Raw genomic sequence first — 20572 nt, 5'->3', positions numbered from 1 at the left:
GAAGTCTTTGTGATTGATTGATAAAGACCAATATGTTTAATTTTTCTTCTGTTTTCCTGGCTTTTGGGAATCTAATCCTCCAAATATCTCAAATGATGATTTAAAGTGTCATAGTATTTGTTTTCTTCTATGTACTCTATGATTTCCTGTCTTGCATGCATTTCTCTAATTTATTTTGTATTGATTTTCTAAAGTTTTCTCTTTTGCATATAGCTATTCAGTTGTCAGAACAGTCTATTTATTGCACATAATCTACAAATCTATTTTTAAAACTATGTTGTATTAATTGCATTAAACTTGTAAGTTTGAATTTAGAGTATGACTCCTCATTTTTGTTATTATGTTTCTTATCTTTCTACAATTTTTGGTCTTTTTTTCCAAAATTTGTAAAAAATAAGGTTGGAATTTTGATAATTATTTTATCAATAATTATCTTTATATTGTGATTAATAAATTATAGCCACATAATGATATTATTTTGAACACAAATTTTTTTTTAATTTTTAAATCTATTTCAAAATATATTATGCTTTTTTGATATATAGATGATTCTCTTCTTTCATTAAATTTATCCCAAGATGTTTGATTCTACTGTAAATGAATTTTTTTTAGATTTTTATTTATTTTTTATTTGCAAACAAAAATGTAAGATAAATTATTAATTTTATAGTCTTAAACTTTTCTGTATTGTTTTATTTTTTATTATAAATTATTTGTAACTTAACTGAGTGTGCCACTTCCATGGTATAAAAAGATCCCAAACCTGTTATTATCTCAAGTCATTGAAGTAAACAGAAACTAAATCTGATTTTAGAATAACTAAAAGACTAAAAAAGGAAGTGGTATGAGAGTGGTACACTGACTTAAGTTGGCTTAAACTGCATTTCAAAACTTGAAATGATTTTGATCTCCAAAATCAGAATTTTGGAGCTGAGTCAGCTATGATACTATTTTTTAAGTATCTGTCATTCTTTATTCTACTTTAGATTTATATTTTTTCCATTTTTTGAAAATTTTAGTTTTTGGTGCTGCTGTTATTTTATTTGGGGAGGGGGAGGTGGGTGGAGTACACAGTAGTGCTCAAGACTTACCCCTTACTTATTCTTGGTGAGGTCCAGGGACCACATATGGTGCCAGGGATCAAAACTAGGTTTGCCATGTGCAAGACAAGCAACCTATTAGGTGTTCAATGGTTCTGAGCCTTGTTGATTTCCTATATTTTTACTTTTTTCCCCCTATCTGTATTTGTAACTTAGTTAAACAGCATTTTGTTTTGTTTTGTTTTTCTCAGAAAGTACTACTATAACTGAAGTTCATTTTATTATCATTTACTGTCCCCCTTCATGAGTCAAGGTATGCACTTGCATTTGCTTTGAAAGGTAGAAAAGAAAAAGGCAGTAAAGGGTCCAGAAATTATTGAAAAAAATGCTGGTCAAGTAATCCCATTTGTATTGTGGCACTACTGATATTTCATCTCAATGTAGTGGCAGATCTGAACTGAGCAGATTGTTCACAGTGAGCTTCACAAGATCAGCAAAATTCTCGATAAATGGGGTACGGGTGTTGTCTTTGTTGTCTTTGCTAGAACCATGGATGGTGTGAATGAATCATTCAGTTTTTACATATGCATTTTATTTGGATCAAAGGAATATGTTCCAAGTGTAACTAATCTTGCCTCCTTAGAATTCCTGAATTAGCTAATGAACCTGAAGTCTGAGTCCCATTCAACTGCAGGTTTCAAGAATCTCACTTCACCCAACTTTGTCAAATGATGTATAAGACTCATTCGTATGCTTTATATTTCAGTCTGTGATAATCTTGGTCTGAGTTGTAATAGATATGTTCATGTTTCCAAGAATTGTGGGGCTTTTAGCAGTACCTCAAATTCCTAGATAATTGCCATTGCACTTGGTCACAAAGGATTGAATCTTGACTTTGCCACCTTGGTACACACTTCTTGCCTCTAATTTTTATATATTTTCTGCCTATGCTTTGCTCTTTGGTTTCAACAAAACCGTTCAATGCATTGTAAAATATAGAAACTATGCTAAACATTTTAATGGAGCAACTAACATTTCTTGAGGTTATGCTATCAGCCAGGCTCTATTTTAAGCATTTTGTATTAATTATTTCAATAATTCACACAAAAATACATGATGCATAAATAATATAAAGAAGCAATTTTAATGGTTTATTACTCAGATGAAACAAGACTTGTTAGAACTTTAATGGAAAATTCAGAATAAAAAGAAGCATAGATCACCAGCATTATTCTAAACGAGTTACAAGGTTAAAATAGCATAATATGGAAGAAAGAAGAGGATGCATTTGGAGGGTGATTATAATGAGCGCTTTCTGAATTTCCCTTTCTTAGCTTGTATGTGACACACAGCCAGATGTAAGCAGGTCGTACTCCTGCCTCTAGACTCAGGATCATTCCTGGCAGACTGGGGGCATTAGATGTCAAGCCGGTATTGAACCTGGGTCAGCCTCTTGGAAGGTAGTGCTGTATGGGCCGTGCTGGCTCTTTAGTCTAATTGATTTTTTTTAAGCATACTTAATTTGTAACACAGAGACATGTAAGGGAAGAAACTCATGAAGCAACTGGATATTTAAACTTCAAAGCTGACGAAGCCTAAGTCTTGGAGATAAATATTATAAATGTAATTAACAGTAAATCACATGGTATAATATGTACACCAATTCTGTGACTGAAAATAATCTAAAAGTTATTAATAAAATTTACTCTAAATATTTAAGAACTGAAAAACAAGTATAATATTTCCTCTTTTTCTAGGCATCTCCAGCTGTTCTGGGTATGACCAGAGCTATAGCTGTAGCATTCAGAAGCCATGAATGAGAAACCTGGCATAAACCCAGAGGATTGTAAGTGTTAGGCATGTACTCTAGTTTTACTGATGTGATGTTGAGTGATGAAGCTTTCAACGTAAAAACACCGTGGAAGTGAATATTAAATATACATTGATTATGGACTGATTTTTTTCTTTCTTCAAAATTATATCAAGTAGAATGAGAATAAAAGAGAATAGAAACTTATCCTTTCAGAAGTTGATCCCTATCTTATATCACACATAAGGAGACTGAGGAGCATATCTGTTAAATCAGTCAATTTGAAATTCTTAATTATCAAGTACAACTTGATCTATAAAATAGTGTGTTTATAAAAAATAGTATACACGTTGATCTATAAAACAATGTCATGGTAGGTAAGAGGATGTGAAAAAGTATATCATAAATCATTTTCACAATTTTTTAAAATATAGCTTTGTAGCACTGTCCTCCCATTGTTCATCAATTTGCTCTAGCGGGCCCAGTAACGTCTCCATTGTGAGACTTGTTACTGTGTTTGGCATATTGAATATGTCACAGGTAGCTTGCCAGGCTTTGCCATGCGGGGGGAGATACTCTCAGTAGCTTGCCAAGATCTCCGAGAGGGGCGGAGGAATTGAACCTGGTTCAGCCGGGTCGACTGCATGCAAGGCAAATGCCCTACTGCTGTGCTGTCGCTTCACCCTTTTAAAATATAAAATCTATAATTCCTTGTCTCAGTATTCATGAGAGGTAGTCAGCTGTCACTTACAAGCCAGATGCTGTCTTATAGGAGGTCAAATGAAGCACAGAAACATCATCTGTAACATAAAACTCACATTTCAAGTTATATGTGATTACATATTATGACAATAATTTAAATTATTATCTTTTCAAAAAAGTATTAAAATGCTTCTTGAATAGAAATATTTTCAGTCATCACACAAAAAAGGAGAAATGACAGTACTTCCTTTTGACTTGACTAGAGTTAAAAAAATCAAATAAGACCCCAATAAAATTCTTCACTAGAGATTTTATCAGGCTTAAATAATTTATAAAACTATCATAATCATATTGTGTACTGGCATTAAGGCTGATTCTAAGACCTATGGAATTGAACTGAAATACGAATTACCACTTCCTAGCATCTGGGTAGCTAATCTTTGGCGAATGATGTAGGTGAATGAATTGGAGCAGACAGGAGCCTCTTCAACAGATATTTGAGAAATCTGGTAAGATATATGTTTAAAAAAATGGAAATTCTGGTCCCTATCTCATACCACATAAAAAGTTAAATCAAATTCAATTAAATACATCAATATTAGGACCAAATCCATAAATTAAAATGGAAAAGCATAGGTAAAACTTACATGGTATTGACTCTAGAGGCATTTTTCAATAGCTTAATGACATTGTACAAACAAATAGAAACCTTTTTTTTAATTGGAACTACATCATATTAAGAAGACTCTACACTGCAAAATAAATAGGATTAGGATAATCCTAATTTTTTATTAGGATAAAAATGATTAGGATAAAAGACAACACACATACTTGGAGAAAATATTTACTGACTACTTTTCTAGCCAAGAGTAAATATCAGGATACATAAAACATTTACAAAACTTAAGTACAAAAGACCAAACAACTCTATAAAAGTTTGGACAAGTGCAGAACAGACATTTCATCAAACAGGCATACAAATGGTTATTCATTAGGTACATGAGAAAGCCTTTCTTTATCACTATTCATCAGAAAATGCACATCAAAACAGTAGTGTGACATTGTGTCAAACCAGTGACATTGTCATTCTTCAAAATGTAAGAATCCCAGAACTGCTGTGGTATGAGGAAAGGAACCATTTTCCATGGTTTGTGGAAATGTTCTCTGGTTCAGATTCTGTGGAAAACAGTATGGAAATGTTTAAAAGACAGACAGAGAGAGAGAGAGAGAGAGAGAGAGAGAGAGAGAGAGAGAGAGAATTGAGTTTACATTTAGCCAGCAATTTACTGTTTTTGTTTATTTGTTTTTTTGTTTGGGGGTCACATCCAGCGATGTTCAGGAGTTACTCCTGGCTCTATACTCTACTCAGGGATCATCCCCCATATTACTTGGGGGACCATGTAGGATGCCAGGGAGTAAAACTGGATAAGCTTTCTGCATGACCAGTGTCTTACCCTCTGCATTTTCTCTCTGACCCAGCAATTTCAATTGTTAAACATCTACTGAAAAAGTCCCACTTGAAAAAATATTTTAAACGTGGGTGTTTTTAACTTCAATGTTTGTTGTAGTACACATCACATTGGCCAAGATTTGGATAGAACTCAAGTGCCAAGAATAAATACATTGGTAAAGACACTGGATGTATGTATAATATATATGTGTATTTCTATATATATATATATATTAAACTGATAAGAACGGATACTACACTTGATCTTATCCAAAAGCCAGAGAACTGAACCGGGTTCGATTTCTCTGCCCCTCTCGGAGAGCCCAGCAAGCTACCGAGAGTATCCCGCCCACTTGGCAAAGCCTGGCAAGCTACCCGTGATGTATCCAATATGCCAAACACAGTAACAACAAGTCTCACAATGGAGATGTTACTGGGCCTGCTCAAGCAAATCAATGAACAATGGAGAACAGTACAGACAGTATATATATATGGGCTGGAGCGATAGCACAGCGGTAGGGCGTTCGCCTTACAAGCGGCCAACATGGCCAACCTGAGTTCGATTCCTCTGCCCCTCTCGGAGAGCCCAGCAAGCTACCGAGAGTATTCGATATGCCAAACACAGTAACAACAAAGTCTCCAATGGAGATGTTACTGGGCCCGCTCGAGCAAATCGACGATCAACAGGAGGGCCTTTACCTTTACCTTATGTATATATATATTATTTATTATGTATTTATTAATGCCATGTCGGTGAAGCCTTCAGGGTCAGTTGAAGGAGACCAGTTGTAATTACTGGTTTTGACATATCGAATACACAACAGATAGCTTTTCAGGCTCTTCTGTGCGGGCGGAATACTCTTGACAGTTTGCCAGTCTTTCCGAGAGGGATAGAGGCTTTTGGGGCGACCTCTAATCGCCCTCGTAGGTGTTACCATATTTGAACCCTATCAAATATGGTACGCCAATTCCGAAAGATGGGTACCAACATGGCAGCACCGACATGGCAGCACTGAGAAGGATGAGAAAGGAGAGGCTGATAAAATCTCAAGGTCGAACTAGGCTGCCACAACGAAGGAAGACAAAAATGATCGTCTGTAGTTTCAATGCACGTACGCTAGCATCAGATGCATCCATCGAGGACCTGATGGTACAAGCGCAAATGATCAAGTACGACATCATTGGTCTGACCGAGACAAGAAGGCACGAATCTCACCATGCCGTTTTCAACACTGGAGAAGAATTATTCCTCGGAACATGCGATAAAGAGGTGTCGGAGGCGTCAGTGTCCTTGTCAACACAAACTTGGCCATGAGCATTGATTCATTCCAATGCCTAACAACCAGAATCGGATGTTAACATTTGAATAGATGTGGCTTAGTGCCAGCAGTTTCTATCTTCGTTGTCTACGCACCAACATCTCATTATGATGAAAGAGAAATCGAGAGGTTCAAAATGGAGCTAGAGAAGTTCTATAAAGAAGACCACATCTTCTATAAGACCATTGTGGGTAATTTTAATGCCAAGATAGGACCAAGACGATCAGCTGAAGAACTTCACATAGGGACCCATGGCCTAGAATGGAAACAGGGTGAGAGACAATCTGACTTCATCATGTCGACCAAGACCATTCATGGTAACTCACAGTTCCAGAAGGCAGAATCTAAACGTTGGACATGGGAGTCTCCCGGTGGACAATTCCACAACAAAATAGACCACATCATATTCAATCGACTGTTTTGCCTAACCGATGTTACTGTTGTCCGAAAATTTTGAACGGGATCGGACCACCATCTCCTTCGTGCAAAATTCTACTTCACAGAGAGGGGAGAAAGGGCTGCAAAGTTTAAAAAGAGAACTCCCAGAACAACCACCAACTGTAAGCTCTTTGGCACTATTGCAGCAACATGGGAAGATGCCATTGTTGACAACATTGATGAGGAATACGATCAACTGGTTCAGCACCTCCATGATCGAGCGAGGAACGCCGAGAGAGATAGCCACAAAAAAAAGCCTGTCTTCGAAAACTCTTGAGCTTATTCGCCAACGTGGTTTGGCGCCTGCCTCAGGAAACTGCAAGCTAATGTTCCAGCTCACAAAGCAGTGCAGAGATGCGATCAAGGAAGACCTCAAAGAGAGAAGAGCAGAAGTGCTTGTAGACGCGGCAGAAGCCGGGAAAAGTATTCGTAACTCCCGCTTGTCCTTCACTAACTACAAGACCAAGATGACTGCCCTCCGACGTCCTGATGGATCCATCACATCCTCCAGAACGGCAATGGAGAAGATTATGCATGACTTCTACTCAAATCTCTTCGATAGCCATGTCCACTTGCCAACATACCAAATCCCACAGGATGGATATGTCGTTCCCAATATTCTCCCTTCCAAAATCCGACACGCTATTTCTCAGTAAAGAAATGAACAGCACCCGGTCCAGACAAGGTCAGACCTGAACACCTGAAGAACCTGCCGTCAGTACTCATCAATACACTGGCTTGGCTCTTCACACGCTACCTGTCTGAATGCAAGGTTCCGTTCCAATGGAAAACCAGCAGGACCGTACTACTGTTCAAGAAGGGAGACATCCATGACATTGGCAACTATCGCCCGATCTGCCTATTGTCTGTCATCTACAAGTTGTTCACTCGAGTCATCCTAAATAGGATTGGCAGATCACTAGATGAAGGACAACCATGCGAGCAAGCCGGGTTCCGCAAAGGATTCAGCACCATTGACCATATCCACACAATAACCAAGCTCAGTGAGGTTTCTCGTGAGTTCAAGATGCTGCTCTGTTTAAATTTCATTGATTTAAAGAAGTTTAAAGAAGGCCTTTGATTCTGTTGAGACGGAAGCTGTCATTGAAGCCCTAGCCAATCAGGGCATTCAAGCCCAATACATCAGGATCCTCCGTGAGCTGTATTGCGGATTCACTACCAGGATCTCACCATTCTACAAAGAGGTGATCGTTGATGTCAAGAGAGGGGTGCGGCAGGGTGATACCATTTCACCAAAACTCTTCAGTGACACCCTCGAGAACATCATGCGACGACTGGAATGGAAAGGAATGGGAGTGAAGATAGATGGTCGGCAACTACACCACCTCCGCTTTGCTGATGACATTGTTTTAATAACACCAAACATCAGCCAAGCGGCACAAATGCTGGCCGACTTTGACCGTGAGTGTGGAAATGTAGAACTACAGCTGAATCTTACGAAGACAATGTTTATGAGAAACAGCCTCATTCCTGATGCCCCATTTGCTCTGAATGGAATGACCATCTCCGAATGCAACAGCTATGTGTACCTAGGTCGAGAATTCAACATGACAAATGACCTGGCACCCAAGCTTCGCAGGAGGAAGAGAGCGGCTTGGAACACCTTCAAGCACGTTGAAGGAATAGCTAAGAGGACAAAGAACCTCCGGCTCTGGGCACATCTCTTTGATTCCACTGTTCTTCCTGCATTAACATATGCCTCAGAGACCTGGCCCCTATGTAAACAGGATGAGAATGTTATTCGGGTCTCCCAAAGAGGAATTGAAAGAGCTATGCTTGGAATATCATGTTTCACTCAAGTGAGAGAAAGAATCCAGAGATCTGACATCCGTCGAAGATCAAGAATCAGGGACACTGTCTCATTTGCCAAGGTGTCAAAAATCAGATGGGCTGGTCACGTAATGAGATTTAAAGACGACCGCTGAACTAGAGCTGTTACTGACCGAATCCCACGGGATGTCAAAAGACCGCGTGGCCGCCCACCTAGCAGATGGTCAGACTTCTTCGTAAAGATCATGAACGATCGGTTTGAGGCTCTTCATGTTCCCAGAGCGAACAGATGCCATTGGGCTACACTGGCACGCGACAGGGACGAATGGAGATGTTACTTGTGCCCGCTCGAGCAAATCGATGACTAACGGGAAGCTAAGTGATTAAGTGATTTATTAATATTTATTATTTATTTATTTATTAATATTTACCAAATATATATATATTTGTGTATATATACACATTTTGTGTATATATCACACATTTTGTGTATGTGTATACACATTTTGTGTGTGTATATATACACAATGCAGTAGAACTAAAGAAAGATCTTAGATGAGATCTTAGATCTCATCTAAGAAAGATGAGATCATTTAATTTTGTGGTATGTGAATCGGTGGAACTGGGGAGTACTGTCGGAGTAAAGTTGGTCAGAGTGAGGCATCAAGTGCCAATTATCTGTTTCATGTATAGAATATAAAGCGACATGGTAAGAGAATAAAACTGGACAATTTCTGGAGCGAGAGAGACAGTGCAGCAGGTCAGGCCAAGTCTGGTTTAATTTCTGGCATTGTATATAGTCCCCTGAGCACTGCCAGGAGTAATCCCTGAGCACAGAGTCACAAGAAAGCTGTTAGAAAACTGGGTGTAGCCCAACAACCCCACTTTCCCCAAAATACAAATTAATTGATTGCCAACATGAACAATATCTCAGGGTGCGAATACTGAACTGAGTTTGCTAAGGTGATAAGGTAGTGCTATGGGAAGGTATCTTGAGACACTGATTGAAAGTTACTCTCTGATGGTTGGTGTGGCCTTGAAATATTAAATGCTGCAGTGTTATTATTAATAGTATTACAAACCATGGTGCCTAAATTTAAATAAATTAATTAAAATAATTTAAAAATAAACCATATTATAGTATTGAATTATTTATCTCCCTATATAACCATACTATAGGCACAGATATCTATGTGTGTGTGTGTTTGTGTGTATTTGTGTGTTTGTGGGGGGGGGGTGGAGTGATAGCACAGCTGTAAGACATTTGCCTTGTGTGCAGCCAGCCTGGTTGAGCCGGGTTCGATTCCTCCACCCTTCTCAGAGAGCCTGGCAAGCTATCGAGAGTATCCCATCCACACAGCAAAGCCTGGCAAGCTACCCATAATGTATTCAATATGCCAAATACAGTAACATGTTTCAAAAAAATGGAGATGTTACTGGGCCCGCTCGAGCAAATCGAACAACGGGAGGATAGTGGATAGCGGATGTGAGTGAATGTGTGTATGTGTTTGTGTGTGTGTATAGTGACATCATGTTATATAATTTATCTGTCCAGAAGATTTCTAAACAATACAGTAACATGATCCAGGAGAGTTATTACATTGATTAAAGTGCATATTAGGTAATCGTCTCACCTTGTTCAATTCCTGGCATCACATTATAACCCTGAACATTGCTGAGTCAGGCTCTGGATTACCCTAGAACCACTTAGTGTGATCTTAAAGGCACACAGCACAAACAGGGTGGCCCAGGTAACTCTGATACAGTAATGGGTCTTTGAGTTCTTGTGCTGAACCTATGATCTGGTGCTCCTAAGACCTTTTGAACAATGTTTTGGAGACAAAAAAAGAGAATACAATATCATGATGAAGTACTGTCTCAGCACATGAACATATGAATCTCATTTTATCCCTAAATTTAAAATAAAATGAGAAAAGAAATTAAACAGATACCTGAAATACACAAATAACCAATAAATGAAGCACTTTCATTTTAATTATCCATTAGGAAAATACATATTAAGTATTAATAACAAGATTTTTCTGTTTTCCTTCCTCTCCTTTTTTTTGTGGTTACATTCTATGGTAATGAGGGCTTACTCATGACTGTGTTATAGAGCATAGTGTGGCTTAGTGGATCATCTCAATAGTAGGGATCAAATCCAGGTCATTGACATATAAGACAAGCACCTTGTCCACTCTTCCACTCTCCAGAACAGTGAGAGGATCTTCAATCGATCTTGATAATGAAGCTTATTGCTAACTTCTTAGATATTCTCCCCACCTCCACAATCTCACCTAAGGATTAATGGACTGCAAAGAATGCTAAGAGCACTGGAAATATAAATGATAATTTCAGGGCACAGAGAAAAGACACTAGAAAATTAAGCATTATCAGAAAAAAATAGAAAACTTCCCTCATTTTGTCATCTCACAATTATAATAATACAACTTGACTGGTATCTTAGTTGTAGGTTATAAGTGGTAGGCAGGGTTATAGATGCTGATCCATCTTGGGAGGTGTTGTCAGGGAAACCCAATTATCACTATGGTACACATACAATAGTGACACTAGTTGACATATAAAAAACATTAAACACAGTCTAACTTCTAATCAAATTAAGATTTATCTCTACACTAAAATTTTAGCTCTCCTAATTCCAATTATCTAATGTATATCAATTACAAGTTATGCATTTAGAGACCAGGGTATGTACACAGAAGAACTCTCCAGACTTTGACAATATAAACAATATCTTTTGAGAAATACAACCTTGAAACCATGCAAAATCTGTGCATATTACCTGTGTATATTGAAGTTAAATCCTTATCCAATACAATTTGATGCCCTTGTGCATTGGGTTGATAAGTAGCTAGAGATTGCCTTATACATATCAATAAGCTGTGTTAGCATTTTAGCATACATATTGTTTTTAGCTCATGTCTTCTAAAATGCTACAATATATTTATTTTTTATTATTCCTTTGTTTGGAAATGCAGGTTATAACATTTTACAAATATTTTCTAAAATTCCTCACTGTTTTAATAATATATTCCATTTTTCACTTGACAATTACAGTGTATGACATTTCAAACAGGTTAAGGGGCTAGAGAGATAATACAGCAGAGAGAGCACTTGCCTTGCACATGCCATGACCATCCCAGTGTTCAATCCCTGGCACTACATATGGGACCTCCGGCACTAAATATGATCTCTGAAAGCAAAGCCAGGAATAATCCCTAGGCACAGTTGCTGTGGACTCCGAACAGAAGCAAAATCAAGTCAAAGATGCATTAAGTCATATTAATTTTCTTAAAAAATAAATTTGCTCTCAAAGGCATGAGTCTCTTCACATCTCAGTAAATGATATCGCATAACTGTCAGCAAGTAAGATCTCAGAACACAATGTGATTATTCTAGTAATACAGCAGAGGCCTCAAGTGTCAAATGATAAACAGTCCACACTTTTAGTACCTAAGCTTTAACCATAGCAAGTGACAGCAACTTCTAATTGTTCTATGAAACACTGCAGGTTTTTTTGTCAGTAAGCCTCTTGTCCCTGACTGAAAAGCAGCATCAAGTCTTTCTACATTTTATATTGTTTAAATGGATTGTCTTTTGAATCTAGAAATCCTATTATAAGGTACAAGAGAGCTCATTCTTGGTAGCCAAAACAGCAATGAGGGCTTAAAAGTTGTTCTGTGAAAATTCAAATTTATTTTGAACTTAAATTCTAATTATTGTTTCAGCATTTCCAATATTTTGTTCTAAAACTCTCAATCTGCAGTATACACTAAAAATTAAACCTCAGAAAATGAATCAATGTATCAAAAGTGAAGCATGTTTTTAAATCAGTCTGTAAATACTAATATTACCTATTAATTAAATCATCTATGCTCTGTATTATCCAAGAAAAGATCATTTCAGAACATGTTTTTCCCATCTATAGGATTGGAAGTCTAAGATTGAGTGTCTTTCCTCTCAGGATATAATCAACCTTTTCACTTTCTTCTCTGATATTTCTGTAAATTATGTACAAGTGAAATATTCTACCATGTCTGAGTTCTTTCTGATTGTTACTTATGCAGTTATGACAACTTTGCCCTTAATAGATGCATACAGCACTCATAACATCTCTTTTTACTAGATAATTGGGCAAGATACAAATGTAACCAAATTTCAGAAAACCCCTAAGGAGAAAAGTAGTTCCATGATTAAAAAAAAATCCAGAATGATACAAAAATATCACAATGCAAAATTAAAGAGAAAATGTAGAAGTAAAAAGCATTTAAACATAACTAGATACTTTCTCTATTTCCTATGGGCAAAGAGGAATGTGTTTGAAATAAAAATAAAGTAGACTTTTATCCTGATTTTTCCCTTTTGCAACCAGAGCTAATTTGTAAGTGATAATACTTTATGCTTACATAGAATATTTCACTTTTAAATATGTTTCAGGGGCTGGGGTGATAGTACAGTGGGTAGGGCATTTGTCTTGCTGTAGCCGACCCGGGTTCTGTTCCCAGCATTCCATATGGTCCCCTGAGAACTGCCAGGAGTAATTGTTGAGCACAGAACCAGGAGTAACCCCTGTGCATCGCTGGGTGTTACCTAAAAAGCTGAAAAAAAACCAAATAAAAGTATATTCCATTATTTCTTTAATTCCCTATAGTCAGTGCCTACCTCTTACATATGTAATACTGCAACAGGAATGGTTTTTAAAGGTTTTTCTGGCTTAGGGTAAGAATGCTCCTACCATTCCCAGTGTTTGGAATGATTTTGTTTCTTCTCAATATGATGCCATATATATATATATGAAAAGAATTCTACAAGGAGTAGGGAAACATCTAGAAGAGCTAAGAGCACATTCCTAGCATGTGCCAGATCAAGAGTTCAATATCCTCCCCCCCCATACAAATTTTAAATAACCAAAATAACTCAAAAGGAAAAAGAAAACATCGCATGAGTTTAGAAATCCACTTCTGATTTAAGCCTGATCTAGGTTAATCAGAGCTAACCAGATAGAATAGAAGAAAGTTTTACACCAAAACATTAGAAGATAAGGAAAAAACCTTAATTATTGCATCTTTTAAATAAAATTATTATTTTTAATAATGCATATAGAGTTCTTTGTGAAGCTCAGTATAAATATTGATGGAAAAGAATTTAAAATAAAATATTATTTTAAAGGACTATAATTCATTATAAAAATTGGTCTGATAGTATAGCAGGTAGGGCATACGTCTTGCACTCAGTCAACCGGGGTATGAATCCCAGCATCCCATATGTTCCCCACAGCACCTCAAGGTGTTATTCCTAATTCCTGAGTGCAGAACCAGGAGTAATCCCTGAGCATTGCCGATTAAGACCTAAAAAGAAAAAAAAATTGATGTGGATAGTGCTGTATATTTTTAGCCATTTGTAATTTTGCGGTCATGCCCAGATATGGTCAGTGTTTAGTTTTGTTGTGAAAAACAAAACTAAGCAGGGAAACCCAATTATCACTATTTCATCAGCATCACTCTAGGCTCCATGATATTATTTATGATCTATGAAGTTATAGCACTATAGCACTGTCCTCCCGTTCATTGATTTACTTGAGCAGGCACCAATAATGTCTCCATTGAGACTTGTTGTTACTGTTTTTGGCATATCAAGTACGTCACAGGGAGTTTGCCAGGCTTTGTCATGTGGGCACAATACTCTTGGTAGCTTGCCGGGCTCTCTAAGAGGGATGGAGGAATCAAACCTGGGTCGGCTGTGTGGAAGGCAAACAGCCTACTTGCTGTGCTATGGCTCCAGCCTGAGCCAAGAGTAAGGCCTGCAAACCACTGCATGTGTACCAAAATCAAATGAAAGAGAGGAGAGAGAGAGAGAGAGAGAGAGAGAGAGAGAGAGAGAGAGAGAGAGAGAGAGAGAGCGCAAGTTGGTCCTTGAGGGACTGACTTGTGTAGACAAGTCCAAAGAAGTAGTAACATAGATCTGAAGCAACCCTGATATACTTAGGCCATGAACAAATTGGATCTCTTTGTAATTTTATTTTATTTTATTTTATTTTATTTTTGCTTTTTGGGTCACACATGGCGATGCACAGGGGTTACTCCTGGCTCTACACTCAGGAATCACCCCTGGCAATGCTCAGGGGACCATATGGGATGCTGGGACTCGAACTCAGGTCGGCCACTTGCAAGGCAAACCTCCTACCAGCTGTGCTATTGCTCCAGCCCCTGCAATTTTATTTCTTCTGCTACTCCCATTTCACACATAAAAAAGAACTAGTTAAAAAAATCAAAGTTGGGGCCAGAGCCAGCTCAGTGGCTAAAAGCCTGAGTGTGTGAACTCAATTCCCAGGACTATCCCCAGGTGGCAAAAAACAGCTCTCTCCCTCACTCCCTCAATAACTTTCTCCTTCTCTCCTGACATTCCTTCATTCCTCCTCTTCCATGGGAATTTGGGTCACATCCAGCAGCACTCAGGGAATGTTCTGGGCTCTGCTCAGCAGTGATCTCTGGAAGTGCCTGGGGGACTGTAGTTGGTACTGAGGATGTGAGCCAGGATCAGCTGAGAACAAAGTAGGAGCCTTCCTCTGAGACTATCGCTCCAGTCTATTTTCCCCCCTTCATAACTATGAAGTTATGTCATAAGTCTACAACTGTACCTCATGGTGCCTCACTATTAAAAAATAAATAAATATAAAAAAATAAAAATAAATAAATAAAAAAAATAAAAAAGTTATTTTAAAAATATATTGTGTTGTTTGATTGATATTCAGAACTTAAAGAACATGCAGCTGACTGCTTTGCTAACAGTAGATGTCAACATGAGTCAGATATAGTCTAATTTTATAAGTAACTTTATAAATAATATTACACATGGTTATTATAGTCAATGATAGTTGCCTTTAAATGCTTTTTATAGTAGAATAGTATTTTTTTTGAATACCAAAAATACAAAAACTCAACAGCAAATGAATTGCTTAATTATTAAAAATATTTTGAAATGTGGATATTGTAATGAAATACTGAACAAAGGGCCATTTTATTAGCAGGCACAATTGGATTAATTTTGGAAAAGTCCCCTCAATACTCCTCAGTCAATGAATTTACCCATAGAAGTAGACGTGACTTCTGAAGCATTAAATGTGAACATTAGATAAAAGGAAAAAGTATTTGTTGGAATCTGAATCGTTAGATATGTGATTCAGAGCACAATAAAAGCTATTCATTACTTACAGGATATGTCATGGAAAGCATTCAAAAACCTCTTCATTGCTCAGGGAATACTTTCCTTGGCCTCACATTTTTGACTTTTCTCCTCTTTAAACTAAATTGCACTAGGGACTTGAATTCATCCTGAATAGTCAATTCCTAATGTCAACCTACTGTGATAAAAGGTCAAATTGATACAATTCCATGGGCCCCAGGGTACTTCAGTGATGCATGTGCAAATAACCTTTTGTATTTCTATGGCATCATTTCCCCTAGGATATCAAAGGTCTTAGAGTTTCTAAATCCTCCCAACATTACCTTTAGGTAGAGAGCCCTGATAACATAATTCACAGTAATTAAATATACTGAGGTTAAGTCTTGTCTTTCACCAAGTACCTGGCTATAATAAAAAGCCCTTTACAATAGTATTGTTAGTGCAAATATTGATAGATTTTACAAATGTGTTCAATAAATATATATTGAAGACCTATATGTACTTGTTTAAAAACATAATTTGTGTATAGAGTATGGCATTAGTATTTTTTTTCATCATCCTGTTATTCGTCGATTGCCTCGAGCAGGCCCCAGTAACGTCTCTTTCATCCTAGCCCTGAGATTATATTCAAGGCTCTTTAGGAGAATGAGACCCATCATTGTTACTGGTATTTGGCATATTTGGTATGCCACGGGGAGTTTGCCAGACTCTGCCCTGTGGGCAGGCTACATTCGAGAGCCTGCAAGTTTGTCCAAAGTAGGAATGAGACAGTAAGATGTCATAAAAGAAAAGTTCTGATAAGATGTCGCGCAGCTGCAAATGCGGCCGCGCCATTCCGGGATCTGGATTTTATAGTCCCTGAGTCTTGGCCGCTGATGGGATTACACGGCGCCAGGGGGCCAGGTGGTGGGTGTGACCCCCGCCTACTGGAATTTGGAGGATCTGGGTGGAAGATGCTCGACTCCAATCCGAGTAGGCTTGGAGGTCTCGGCCCCGGAACCCGCGTGGCTTTGTCCCTCTGCCAGTACCTTCATGTGTGCGGAGAGTGGTCTCAGCATGGTAGTGGCTGGTCCTGGAGGTCTTCGGCTGCCGGAGCCCTGGTTGGGGCGGGGAGGAAAGCTCAACCCGCTCCCCTCCAAGGGGCCCTGGTGAGGAACACCCAGGCGCGGGGGCAGAAGACTGCACTGTTCTCGTCCGGGAGCTGGATTTTATATAAAATCCAGATCCCGGCATTAGTATAACGCTTATTTAGTGTCTTTATAAATAATCAGAAAAAAAATGTTGTTTTTCTGTATTTGCTATAATTCCTCACAAAAAAAAAGTATCAAAGGTGAAGTATTATATGAGAAAATGTACCAGGCTGACTAAATTCACAATGACGAAGTGTTGTTGGTGCTAGCAATAAAACTTAATTATGTTTCATTCTAAATTGTTCTTTTTATTATTATGCCAAGCATCTCTTTGTTGATAGAAAAACTAACCTTTCTCTTATTAAGATTATCATTCCAGATGACAAAACTAATTTTTCAAAATCCTTTAGTCAATAATTAGAAGCAAATTATAGAAATTTTGAGCAGAAAATAAATTTGGGTCATTTAATGTTTTATAATTGAGATAAAAATGATCTTAATAAAGTTACTGCCTCCTGCATTAATGATATCTTAGTTATAGAACAACAAATAAATGGATTGTAATATCATGCTTTGTTACAGAATTGTGTTTGTATGTATTGGGGCCACATCTGGTGCTACTCAGAGTTCAGTCCTGGCTCTGAGCTCAGGGATCACTCCTGGCAGACTCAGGACCACAGGAGATGCCGAGAATCAACCTGGGTCAGCCGTGCCAAAAACAAACTCTTTGCTGTACTATAGCTCAGGCCGTTTCAGATCTTTGCCTAAGAAAACAGTCCCAGAGCTACACTTAAGAAGTAAGCAGAAGGAGTCGATTTATGCATTAGGATTTGACCTGGCTCACACCGCTTAAGTGTCTCCCGAGCCTCATTCACACAGGGAGTATATACAATGTGCAGTGATTAATACATTATGTGATAGGTGCATCGTTCTGTAGGCAATTTCTATAGTTACAAATATTTTCCCAAAGTTATTTTCAGGCTCTCCACCCCTTCCATCCTGATTTTGACAGCCCCTTGGATCCTATGTTTGACAACCTTATTGAACCCTTGAATCCCCATCTGATCTCTGGAAGAAACTTATTTCCCACAGCTTTTTCAGGCCTATTTGGTCTTTGGGAGTAATTTAGTGCCTGCACAAACCTGCTCTACTCCTAAATAATTCATTGCCAAGAGTTCTAATATCCACTGCTGGGAGGGATTTTTTCCATTTGAATTCTCTGTTTTCCATTCTCTATCACAGCTTAAGTTGATAATGAAATGAATAGGTTTACCTAAACTTTGATGTATCTGTATGAAGGTTTACACTTTAGAGTTATTAGAGTTTGTGATTAATTGATCCAGTATTTTGGAAATAAGTAAATTGTTTCTAAGAAATTTTAGTAGCTTGGGACATTTTATAATAATGCTATGAGGGACTCATAGTTCATGGTTGTGGCATTTTAACCCCCAATAGCACACACAATGACAACAAAAGTTACCATTCTTTAAGTAACTCTTTAATTCTGAATAAAAATCATGAAAATCCTTTTTAATTATACCCTTTAAAGATAAGTTCAGTGTCTTGTTCTCTTGATGCTGGTGAGTAAATTCTGAATTTAGCTGAAATAAGTGAAAATTTAGTATCACTTCACTTAATCACTTAACTTCCCGTTAGTCATCGATTTGCTCGAGCAGGCACCAGTAACGTCTCCATTTGTCCCTGTCCCGTGCTAGTGTAGCCCAATGGCATCTGTTCGCTCCAGGAACATGAAGGTCCTCAAACCTATCGTTCATGATCTTGATGAAGAAGTCTGACCATCTGAAAGGTGGGCGGCCACGCGGTCTTTTGACATCCCGTGGAATCCAGTCGGTAACAGCTCTAGTCCAGCGGTCCTCTTTAAATCTGATTACGTGACCAGCCCATCTGATTTTCGACACCTTGGCAAATGAGACAGTGTCCCTGATTCTTGATCGTCAATGGATGTCAGAACTCCGGATTCTTTCTCTCATTAGAGTGAAACGTGATATTCCAAGAAAAGCTCTTTCTATTCTTCTTTGGGAGACCTGAATAGCGTTGTCATCTTGTTTGAATAGGGCCCAGGTCTCTGAGGCATATGTTAATGCAGGAAGAACAGTGGAATCAAAGAGATGTGCCTGGAGCCAGAGGTTCTTCGTCCTCTTAGCTATTTCTTCGACGTTCTTGAAGGTGTTCCAAGCCGCTCTCTTCCTCCTGCGCAGCTCTGGTGCCAGGTCATTTGTCATGTTGACCTCTCGACCTAGGTACACATAGCTGTTGCATTCGGAGATGGTCGTTCCATTGAGAGCAAATGGGGCGTCAGGAACAAGGCTGTTTCTCATAAACATTGTCTTCGTAAGATTCAGCTGTAGTCCTACCTTTCCACACTCACGGTCAAAGTCAGCTAGCATTTGTGCCGCTTGGCTGATGTTTGGTGTTATTAGAACGATGTCATAAGCAAAGTAGAGGTGGTGTAGTTGCCGACCATCTATCTTCACTCCCATTCCTTCCCATTCCAGGCGTCGCATGATGTTCTCGAGGGTGGCACTGAAGAGTTTTGGTGAAATGGTATCACCCTGCCTCACCCCTCTCTTGACATCAACGATCACTTCTTTGTAGAATGGTGAGATCCTGGTAGTGAATCCGCAATACAGCTCACGGAGGATCCTGATGTATTGGGCTTGAATGCCCTGATTGGCTAGGGCTTCAATGAACGCTTCGTCTCAACAGAATCAAAGGCCTTCTTTAAATCAATGAACGTTAAACAGAGCGACAACTTGAACTCCCGAGAAACCTCAATGAGCTTGGTTATTGTGTGGATATGGTCGATGGTGCTGAATCCTTTGCAGAACCCTGCTTGCTCGCAGGGTTGTCCTTCATCTAGTGTTCTGCCAATCCTATTTAGGATGACTCGAGTGAACAACTTGTAGATGACAGACAATAGGCAGATCAGGCGATAGTTGCCAATGTCATGGATGTCTCCCTTCTTGAACAGTAGTACGGTCCTGCTGGTTTTCTATTGGGACGGAACCTTGCATTCAGACAGGTAGCGAGTGAAGAGCCGAGCCAGTATATTGATGAGTACTGACGGCAGGTTTTTCAGGTGTTCAGGTCTGACCTTGTCTGGGCTGGGTGCTGTTTGTTTCTTTACCAACGAAATGGCGTGTCGGATTTCAGAAGGGAGAACGTTGGGAACGACATATCCATCCTGTGGAATTTGGTATGTTGGCAAGTGGACATGGCTATCGAAGAGATTTGAGTAGAAGTCATGGAAAATCTTCTCCATTGCCGTTCTGGAGGATGTGATGGATCCATCAGGATGTCGGAGGGCAGTCATCTTGGTCTTATAGTTGGCGAAGGAGAGGCGGGCCTTACGAATACTTTTCCTGGCTTCTGCCGCATCTACCAGTACTTCTACTCTTCTCTCTTTGAGGTCTTCCTTGATCGCATCTCTGCACTTCTTTGCGAGCTCGGACGTTAGCTTGCGGTTGCCTGAGAGATGTGCAAAACCACGCTTGCGAATTAGCTCAAGAGTTTTCGAAGTTAGGCGATTTTTTGTGGCTATCTCTCTCTTGGCGTTCCTCACACATTCATGGAGGTGCTGAATCAGTCGATCGTATTCCTCGTCAATGTTGTCAAAAATGGCATCTTCCCATGTTGCCGCAATAGTACCAAAGACTTCCCAGTTGGTG

At 38.7% G+C, this 20572-nt stretch overlaps 1 non-coding gene across 1 annotated transcript; it reads right to left on the bottom strand.

The window, feature by feature from the left end:
- Positions 1-5107: 5107 nt before the first annotated feature.
- On the bottom strand, positions 5108-5292 carry LOC130020854 (U2 spliceosomal RNA). Its single transcript, XR_008792052.1, has one exon. It is a non-coding gene; the product is annotated as a U2 spliceosomal RNA (small nuclear RNA).
- Between the last annotated feature and the right edge of the window lie 15280 nt (positions 5293-20572).

Source organism: Sorex fumeus, unplaced genomic scaffold (assembly GCF_029834395.1).
Source record: "Sorex fumeus unplaced genomic scaffold, SorFum_2.1 ptg000013l, whole genome shotgun sequence".
Taxonomy (NCBI): domain Eukaryota; kingdom Metazoa; phylum Chordata; class Mammalia; order Eulipotyphla; family Soricidae; genus Sorex; species Sorex fumeus.
The sequence above is the reverse complement of the archived record's forward strand: the minus strand, read 5'-3'. Positions and strand labels throughout refer to the sequence as shown.